This window comes from Micrasema longulum, unplaced genomic scaffold, assembly GCF_059751315.1.
Source record: "Micrasema longulum isolate JH-2025_06_02 unplaced genomic scaffold, ASM5975131v1 h1tg002313l, whole genome shotgun sequence".
Classification (NCBI taxonomy): Eukaryota; Metazoa; Arthropoda; class Insecta; order Trichoptera; family Brachycentridae; genus Micrasema; species Micrasema longulum.
Genome location: NW_028279465.1, coordinates 155,408 through 165,969, shown reverse-complemented (window position 1 = coordinate 165,969; position 10,562 = coordinate 155,408). Strand labels below are relative to the sequence as shown.

Sequence of the window (10,562 nt, the reverse complement as noted above, 5' to 3'; positions counted from 1 at the left end):
TAGTCAACTAGTGTCCTATTCATGGGAAGGTGTTTATAACTGGGACATATTTAGACTTTTTTTTCAAATAGATTTTGTAGGTATTAATTTTTTAATTATTATAAAATAATTTAATGCAAAATTTGTTACTTAAAAATCGAATAAAGTAAAACCATCTTTACATTTTGTGATTTCGTTTAAGGAGAAAGATTATAGAGATTAAATGTACAATGTCCCATTCATTGGCACTCTTTCTTATGTATGAAACGTATATATTATCAAACAATAGTAGATATTACATAATTACCATAATTATGGAGTGATTTTAATTGACGTTTGTTTTGTTTATTCCAGGTGAGTTTTCTCCGCCTTTTGGACGAGTATGTGAGTGTAGGGGACCCTTCACGGGTAAGTGAACTTGCTTGGGAAGTGAGACCGATTATCCGGCACCGCCATTGTTCTGTTCTATACACAGGAATGCGCTCACATCCTTATCAAATAATTGTAATCAGATCACAATAAAGCGGCTCTTAAAACATACAGCAAAATTAAGATTATTTCGGTGCCATTTTCGTACGTCAAAAATGATAGGTTACTGAGTGCGAAATAAATTTCAAATTAAGCCACTCTCACGTAAAGTTGAGAAAAATCTCATGCGTCGTTGTTCTACGATCCTGGCGCTTTGAGAGATTGTGTATAAAACCTGCCCTAAGCAACTCGTGGTATGATCAGATAGACGAAAATCTTAAGTCTGCTTGTGCTAGAGCATGAGCCTTAGAAGGCTCAACCCTCATGCCACGTAGTTTTTGGTCTTCCTCAATTTCTGCATCACTCATCTCTACGATTGCGTAGTAAATATTTTTAGCCGTTTTTTTGCAATCCAATCGCTCTACAGGTTCAAATCAACGCAGTATCATTTTCTTCATTCTGTCGATAATGCTTTTTTTAAACCTTGCATACTGCATGAATCTTGACAGTTGATTAAAAAACAAACTGAATAGATATGAATATATCTCTTTCAATTCATTTTTAAATGTACCTACCCTTCGGTAATATTTAGTTTTATATAAATTATCCTTACACTGTATAATATTCACCAATCTGAAGATGCCCATTGGAGGGTGAAAGCGCTATTTGGTCAAACAAATAAGTGGAAGTGTTCCGAGTATTTTTAATTAGTAACTTATATGTAAATACAAGTAATTACATCATTGAATAGATATGGGTAATTTGAAAAAAGTGATACGCTTTTATTAATGCTTAACCAGTAATGGCTTTACAAAACACATTTGTAAATTTTCTTTACGAAAACACTCAACTTTTATTGCAGCATAAAAATATAAAACACTCTACCGACAGCGTAGTAAAATCAGTTTTAATATTACTCGTCATAAATAAGTGTTCCATTTTGTTTTTTGTGTTTTGTCAGCATAGCTACTGCCATCTGGCGGCAGTACCGTAAATCCATATTATTTCTGCAGTATATAACTTTGCCGCCATAACGCATCCATAGATAAATAAACACACCATCCGAACACATGTCTAATTTTAAACGCATTCCAAAGAAAATAACGAGAAGAATTTATGAATTGAATTTTAAAATGGATGCTTTTCAGTCTAGATGCCTAAAATAAAGTATGAGAAACGAAAAAACTATGAAAGATAAATGAAAAAATGTTATTTTTACTAAGGCAATTTATTTATTTGGTCTGCAAAGACTGAAAAATAACATTGAAAAACAGAAATATTCACATAAATAAAGGCATTACACAGTTCAAAACCGCCACCAGCTTTTCTATGACAGGTATAAAATTTAAATTAAAGAGTTTTATGGTATAATAATTTAATATGTAGGTGCGTATATAAACAACGATAAAAATAAAAATTAAGTATCAAATGACATTTAAAAAAAAAAACAATTAAGAAAAGGAAATATTAGCGTTCTTATAATTTACCCAAATATTTTGATTTCGGTGGCCATTTTCAACGAGTTGTAAATAACTCACAAAATGGAAATCAAGTTGAGGAAGAGTGGGATTTGAACCTCGGGCCTTTAGCCCGTGAGTCCGCAACACTAGCCACGGGACCACAACCCGATTCAAGGTTCAAATTTATACCGTCTCGATATGTACCGATGAATATAGCGTTAATAATCACAGCCCTGGGATGCAATTATTAATCTTCTCTATGCCCTAGAGAGTGGTTAATTTGGAGATATTATTTTTTTCCATGCGGCTAATTTTTGCTTCATATATGGCCACACTCATGATTAAGCGTCAAAAAATATAAACACGTGATATCAAACATGACGATTTTCATTTATAGGATTATTGCGACCTTTAACGTTACCCAAAAACACTTAAGGCCTCACTCATAAACTTGGCATAAAGTTACGCCTAAGTATAGTGGTATAATTCGGATGGGAATATCATCCTTATTCTACCACTTTAATAAGGATTCTATTCCTATCCGAATTATACCACTATACGTAGGCGTAACTTTATGCCAAGTTTATGAGTAAGGCCCATAATTAGGTTTAATTGACTAAACGAACTATGTAAGGCTGAGACGTGCATTGTCGACAGAATCAAGAAAGGGGTGCTACGTTGGTTTGGACATGTAGAGCGAAAGAACGGCTAAAAGGATCTACGATGCGTATGTTGATAGATGCAGAAAACGAGAAAGACCAAGAGAGACATAACACGATTAAGTTCATCAAATACTTGAAGATGGACATGTCAAGAGTAGAAATAATAGGCGGGCGTAGGAAATAATGTAGAGAAAGCGAGGTCTGTACGCAAAGACAGAGTAATGTGGCGTTCTATCCTCTCTGCCTACCACCCGGCGTGATGGTTTGTTTGTATGAGTTTTATTTCCGTTTTTGAAGCAGTTTATACACTATTTGACGTTTAATCTTAGTGTTTCCATTATATGAAGCAAAGTGTCGTCGTATTGAAAATATAAAAATCTTTAAATTAATCACTTTTCCAGAATACTACCCCTAAAGTATTTTTTTTTGTTGTCTTCTGTAACAATCTACTTGGTAAACGTATTTCATCTGTTTGTGGTTTTCAAAGAATGTTTATTTTAATATTTTTATATATAAACCAAAAAACTATCGTATGCACATAGGACAAAACGCCATAGCCTTCTATATTTGCATATTGATCTCTTTTTCTCTACATTAATACATCTTTCTTTTTTTTTTTTAATCAATCAAATAAAATTAAAAAGGCCTATTTATATTAAACTCTTCAAGGTCGCAGTCCTTACAAAATAAAAACCCTTTTCGTGTGCCTACTCTACTTTATTGTACAAAAGGGCGGGACTGTTGTCAGAAGGTGATATAGACCCGTTTTACACGGAAGTGTAAGCTTTTTTAACAAAACTTTACATTTATACTTTATATACATATACATTAAATAAAAATAATAGGGCGGGCATATTCTAAGGAATTATACCTTATAAAATTATACAAAATTAAAAACAAAAATTAACTAAAAAATAATAATTAACACTATACTATGAAGGGAGGAGAGGAGGTGGGAAGGAAAGAAGATGGAGAAAGGAATAACTCAAATATTTAGATAGTGACATTTCAATCTTGATTTAAATGTAATTAAAGAAGTAGCGTCTCTAACATTAGTTTTTTTAGCAAACTAGTTGTACATATTTATGTTCCTGTCCCCTGTTAAAATACTTATTTGATCTTATCTCCAAAATATGTTAAGAATAGTATAAAAACTGTAAATGTTGTAAACAATTCACCAGTCTTGAAGATGCCTACTTAGGCGAAAGCGCTCGTTGGTCAAAATAGTAAAAAGTAAAAACACTAAACCAGGAAGTTTCATTGATAAGTTTATTTATAATTTTATCATAATCATTAACTATGGAGTTTTATCAAAAAACATCAACAAAAAACATCAATATCTAACATTAGTGTGTAGATTATTCCACAGCTGAGCAGCTTCTACTGTGAAAGAGGCTTAGCGGGTTATTCCTTTTTTTTATCTTATTAATTATACCTGTCTCAGATTTGCGCTCTCGCCTGATTTCATCATTCATAACCTTGTATACATTGGTTTACAACACATTCGTCTAAGAAATCGCAATTCCATCCTCCTTCCTTCGTCCTCCTTCCTCTGCCAGTTCTGCGTTTCACTCCCATAATATTATAATGTATTATGTAAAGTTTATAGAAGCTGCCATATTATGAGCATAGCGATGTCCATTCTATAGAGCAAGTTAAAATCATCAAGTTCTGCCACAAATTTTATCAACGCTAACGCAACAGTAACTCCCGCATTTTATCATGTATTTATATAAATATTCACACGTGTATTTTTTTTCTTCATATTTATGTTCAATGTATATACTCAAGGCAATTTATGCTGTTTATGTAAAAATCAATAAATATATTTATTAGATATTGTCAGCTTGTGATACTGACCCCTGCACGTGTGCCAGAGATGCACCACGAAAAGTGCATTAGAATATTGCGAGGTTGCCACAATGTTCCCAAATTGCATTCACGCTTGTTACGTACAACTATCTCTGCGGCAACGCTGCTTCTCCTTATTCCAGACGTCACGTCAGAATGTTAGAAGTTAGAACTGCATCACTTGAAGTGATTTTAACACATTTTAATACGTTTCACTTATTTATTCATTTCACCGTTATTTCCCTCTCCCTTTTAAACTTATCCAAATTCATGAAACCTCCGTCAACAATGTTTTGAGTTGATACAAATTTTTGTAGAAAAAAACTGGATTCAATCCCCTATGGAGCTGTTAACACTAACGTAAGAACATTTTAGAGAAAGGAATATATAGGGGCTTATGACATGTCATTAGCTTGTTTAAGTGGCCACTTTACACACTGTGTAACATTCACCATTCTGCCTTTTTTTAAACATCTATATTCCTTCAATTCTTCTATCTGTTGATAGACTATCAAACTAAACCAAATAATAAAAAAATATTTTTACGTATCGTTAAAGTTTTGTTATTTTGAAATTACTCCGCGTGTGACCTCACATATTCTCTTCTGTGAGTTCTGTACATCTTCTTATTTTCTCTTTTCTATTCTTTAAAAACAATTAGTCTTATCTTTAACTCAATCTTTGTATTACTAAAATTGATTTAATTAAGCTACGCACTTATTTTATATAATTTTCTTTTTTTCTTTTCATGGTCATGTCGTACCATTTTTATATGCTATAAACTTATTAATAATTTTAAAAGGAATGGCCCTCGCTCAGACGCTGAAGTCTTTGTGGCCATTTTTTCCAATTAGTGTTATAGCTTAATTTTAAGATGTATTTTTCTAAAGTGTATTTTTGTAATTATATTTCTATGTATGGAAAAATAAACAAATAAATATAATTTTTTTATACCTACTAAAAATTGATGATTGATAGTGGAGTTCTATAATTGAAGATATATGTTATATGAAGAATGACACCAATGCTTACTTACAAATTGTTTGTATTTTAATTAAAAATAAATAAAAATTATTGTATGTATTCAAATAATACTTAAATTATACTATCATTACTTAAATATTATATTATTACTTAAAATTTTACTATTTTCATGTATTTTTTTAAATACATATGTGCGTTCTTATTTATGATTTACTCAAATATTTCAATTTTGGGGGGCATTTTCAACGAGTTTTAAATAACTCAGTATTAGAAAATGGAAATTAAGATGTGGTAGATTGAGTGTTACCTCTGATACGCAGGTCCGCGACACTAGCCACGGGACCACAACCCGGTTCCACAAATGAAATTGATATTTTCCATTGAATGGAAAATCATCTTGAGGAATAATTAAGAAAACGGCGCTATATAAGTTATGTATAATAATAATAATGGATCCGCGACAGTACCACGGAACCTCAATCCGGTACTTTATTGTATGTTGATGTTTTTTAATTGTGAAACCACGTTCACTGCGATATATTTGTAAAGCAATATATAATAATTACTTTACTATAGAGGACGTATTAAATAAGGAAACCATAAATTAGGTCGCGCAAAAGCCTTACATTTTCATACAACTTGGCTAAATCCGAAGCCCTACACACGAATGCATTTACATATTATAACATATATATACACATATACGTAAATATATTATTATTATGTAAGTATTTTACTTTTCTATTTTCCGTATTTCATATACAATATACATTCATTAAGGTTGTAGTCTGATAAAAAGTAAGGTAATCATACAATTTTGCGATTAATAAACGCCGTTCATTCATAATCGCGCCGTTCAAAAAATATAGTGAATCAATTTTATATAAAAACAAACATTTTCCAGTTTACTTCTGATGAAAAATATACTTGAGATTCTTTATAAATAAAATATAATTACTTTTCGACCAGCCGATTATGCCTTTTGAAATTAATACTCAACTGAAGTACATTGGTACTTATATTTTACTGCTTATTTAAATAAAAATTGATTGTATTGAAATCTAATCATAAGATTTAAAGATGATGAAATGAACAGGAAAGCCATAAAATAAAAAACTAAAAATTTAAATTCTTAAAAGAAATATACAAGCATTTTTAATTACACTATTTATGTTAAATTCAATGTTAAATTATGCATTCAAAAATTATTTAAAACATTTAAACAGTTCAAGTTATAGTTATAGTTTAAATCCTTTTTTTTAAGGAATAATGTTTTTTGTGTTTTTTTAGGAAGAATATTTGGTTGTAAATATTTCATTTCTATCTAAGTTTTTAGCAAAACTTTCATAGGGTCGATATTAATATTTAGTATACAGCCTAAAGGTAGAATTTTTATGTTCTTGCGTGTGGTGTTAAGGTCTGGTCTGTCGTGATGGCCAGTAGGATAACATTGTTGTGTCGTGTTGTAGATGGTAAGGTATGTTGAGGGCTCTTCTGCCGTTTTTATTGACCATGCTTTGTCAATCTGCACATTATTGACCATGCACTGCATTTTATTGACCATGCACAATCAATTTAATCACAGTCAGTGCAGAATTCCATTCCCTCTTTTCTCAATCCAATGAAGTACATATTCTGGATTACTTTCTTTCAGCACAAATATGCTAAGGCTACCAAATTCGAAAGAGCTCCTTCGGGCAGCTTTTTTCGTTCAGCAACGAGCAAATTTTCCGTGTATGTGGGCACTGCCAAGGAGACTTATGTCCTCAGATGCGGTGTGCGGTATGTCGTGGGCAAGCTGACCATGCATTGTGTTTGCTTAGCTTGCTTAGCTTGCTTAACGTAGCTGTGAACTGTGATTCGATGCGTTAAGAAGTCGTTTCTAGAAACACATTGTTGTGGTGTGTTGTGGCTCACCACAACCCCACTTCATCACTCTGGCGTAGACTATAAATCGTTGGATGAAAACTGCATCAGTGGAGCGTAACACGAGACATCATGCGAGAACAGTGTAATTCTGACCATATACAAAAAAATAGAAGTGATATACGCCAGATAGCTCCCAAACACCACTCCACAGAATGACATAATAATTATAATAATAATTGGCTGATTTATATAGCGCCATTTTTGTAAAAAATCACCTCAAGGGCGCTTAAAAGTTGTATACTTAAACGTGCATTCTAACTCAGCTAAGCTGACATATTATATTTTCTGGTTTAAAAATGAGGGTATGATTAACCAAAGAAGTGAGATTTTAGTTGGGATCTGAACTGACCGGGACTGTCGATGATTCGTAAGTTTGAAGGCAATCGGTTCCAGGCAGAGGGGCCGGCAACGGCAAAAGCACGATCTCCGAATCAGTGTTTGGGAAGCGCCGGATTTCGAAAAGTTTTCCTCTGCCTGAATCAAATGCTGACCCAAGAGTAAATTTTCTTGTTTCTGACAGGTATTTTCTCTAATACAAAGGTCTGATAATTTAAGAGTCATTTCATGAAAGGATTTGAATACTGTCCAGCAAAGCTTGTGTTATCTTTAGGCTTTTTAACCAGTGCAAATATCGAAGAAGTTGGGAGATGTGAGAATATTTTTTACTCCTGTAATAAGCCTTGCTGCTGCATTGAAAATAGATTGAGGTTTATCAGTTTGGGGTTTTAGGAGGTCGAAATGCGATCTCTTAGACGAATGTGTGGGAAATCAATGTATGACAGGGTTACGAATGATGAAATCAGGCGAGAGTGTAAATCTGAGACAAGTATAATTGATAAGATTAAGAAAGGGTCTCTGAGATGGTTTGGACACGTAGAACGAATGGACGACGAGAGAATGGTAAAACAAGTATATATGGCGAAAATGAACGGCAACGTTAGACGAGGACGACCAAGGAAGACGTGGCATGATCAGATAAACCAAAATCTTAAGTCTGGTCATGTCAAAAGCAGACAGAACCGAAGGGCATGTATGACAAGATGTATGAATGTGGAAGAGGCTAGGATTGTATGCCAGGATAGACGTGTGTGGCGGTCCATTCTCTCCGCCTACCGAAATGGCGTGATGGTAGTAGTAGTAGTAGTAGTAGCGTATATTTTATTACAGTAATCTAAACATAATAATGTTATTCTGCCTTTAAGATTGGTTCTAGAACTTTTATCTTATTTTGCCTTCTGCGTCAAACTTATGCAAATAAGTTTTAATAAGGGTAACTGTAGTCATCGGTCAAGGGCAGTATCTGGTTCGCAATCGTATACACTATACAATATACGGCCTTCCTGTTTCATGGTATACATTCATCTGCATTCATAATATATTAGTTGTGCATATTTGTATATCGAACGGGGCCACGTTGAGAGCCGTGGATACGAATTCTGTAGGGTGGTTTCATAACTCAGGTAGTCAAAGGTTTGTGCACAAATAGGTAGTAATTCCAACCCCGACCTGCTACCAGAGCCAGAAGAGGAATTTCGAACAAGAAAACTACGTTTTGTTAATAATAATAATAATATTTGGACAATTTATATAGCGCGACTTTTGTGAAAATCACCTCAAGGGCGCTGTACAATAAATGAATATCCCAGCCCGTCTTGCAGCTACAGAGCGCATGGACAATAAGAAATCTAGCCCCTATTTACATTTTTTTTTTTTTTTTAATTATTTGACAATGAATTTTAGAGTTTAAGTTATATTTTTAAAAACGAATTAAAAAGCAAATTTATAAAATTAGAAGTCAGATAACAACAAGTCTTGCAGCTACTGAGCGCATGGACGGTTGAAATTCTGGACTCCATTTACCAAATTTAGATATTTGATAACATTTACATAATATGATAAAAATAATACGATAGCTAACATCACAAAAAGTCTTGCAGCTACAAAACGCATCGACGAAATTTTACATTAAGTAAAGTCTCAACGGTTTTTTTTTCTGTTTTACATTTCGTTCGTTGTAATAATTTATGCTGGTATTATAATACCGAATTTATTCATCGTCTGAAGCGCCGGCAGAACCAAAGCATATGCCATTTTTTCAATATATAAAGTAATATTTCAAAACGTTTATTGTATTTTTTTTGTTAGTTTCGTTTTTTATGATAATTTATTTACTTTTTTTTATATTTTTGTTAGAAACGCGATGATATACTTATTTATTATAATATTTGTAATTTATCAACAAAATAAAATAAAAAATATCACTCTCTTATACCGAACTCAAGTGGCTTCGTTTAAATCAGCGCAGAAACCTCATCTCTTATTACTTTTCTTACATTATTCCCAACACCACCCCAAAACCTATCAAACATTTGATTTATCTTTCTGATCATGAAAAGAACGAAGCGAAAATGATAGAATAATGCACCTGCCTAATTAGTCAGCTTTAAGAAACCCCTGAAACACAATAATAATAAAATACCCCCTATTTATTATTATATATTTATAATTATTATATGTTATACGCAACTACTATGGGGAGCAGGATATCAAAATGACATAAACAGACTACAAAGACAACAAAATAAAATATTACGGCGGCCTCCGTGGTGTAGTGGTCAAGATGCTCGACTCACAGACGGAAGGTTCCGGGTTCGATTCCCGGTGAGAACACAAAAATAAAATGTGATTTTTCTCAAGCCTGGGTGTTCTGTGATGTAATTCACCACTTCACGCCTTCTGGCCTGTTGTGGTGCAAAAAATAAATAAATATGTATAAATAGTTATATATAAATATAAATAGTATATGACCTTCCCTATCTAACTGCAACTAGAGAACTTTTTAAACAAACTAAGCAATTAAATATAACTGAACTCTTTCAACTAGAATCATTAAAATTTATCCATAAATTAGCCACTAATGTAATTGTAGACGAAGAACTAAAACTTGTAAAAAATTGTACTCAACATGGACATAATACGAGAATATCAGACAAATACCATACACAACTTTACAAGACAAGGACAATCAAGACTAATGAACCAGGGACTGAAATTATACAATCAACTACCAGACAAAACTAAACAAAAGACTCAGACAAACTTTTCAAAAGACGTAAAAAATATTATTTTGAACAACAGAGTATGAATGAAAAATGTATATGAATGAATCCGTAAGGGTTTATAAATAAATTTTCAAATAAAAAAAAATATATACATATATATATATATT

At 32.6% G+C, this 10,562-nt stretch overlaps 1 long non-coding RNA gene across 1 annotated transcript; it reads right to left on the bottom strand.

Annotated features, from left to right (window-relative positions):
• Positions 1-253: 253 nt before the first annotated feature.
• Positions 254-1,895, bottom strand: LOC148272505 (uncharacterized). The gene is made up of 2 exons (XR_015824824.1): positions 955-1,895; positions 254-906 (listed from the first exon to the last, which is right to left on the bottom strand). It is a non-coding gene; the product is annotated as an uncharacterized LOC148272505 (long non-coding RNA).
• Positions 1,896-10,562: the final 8,667 nt, after the last annotated feature.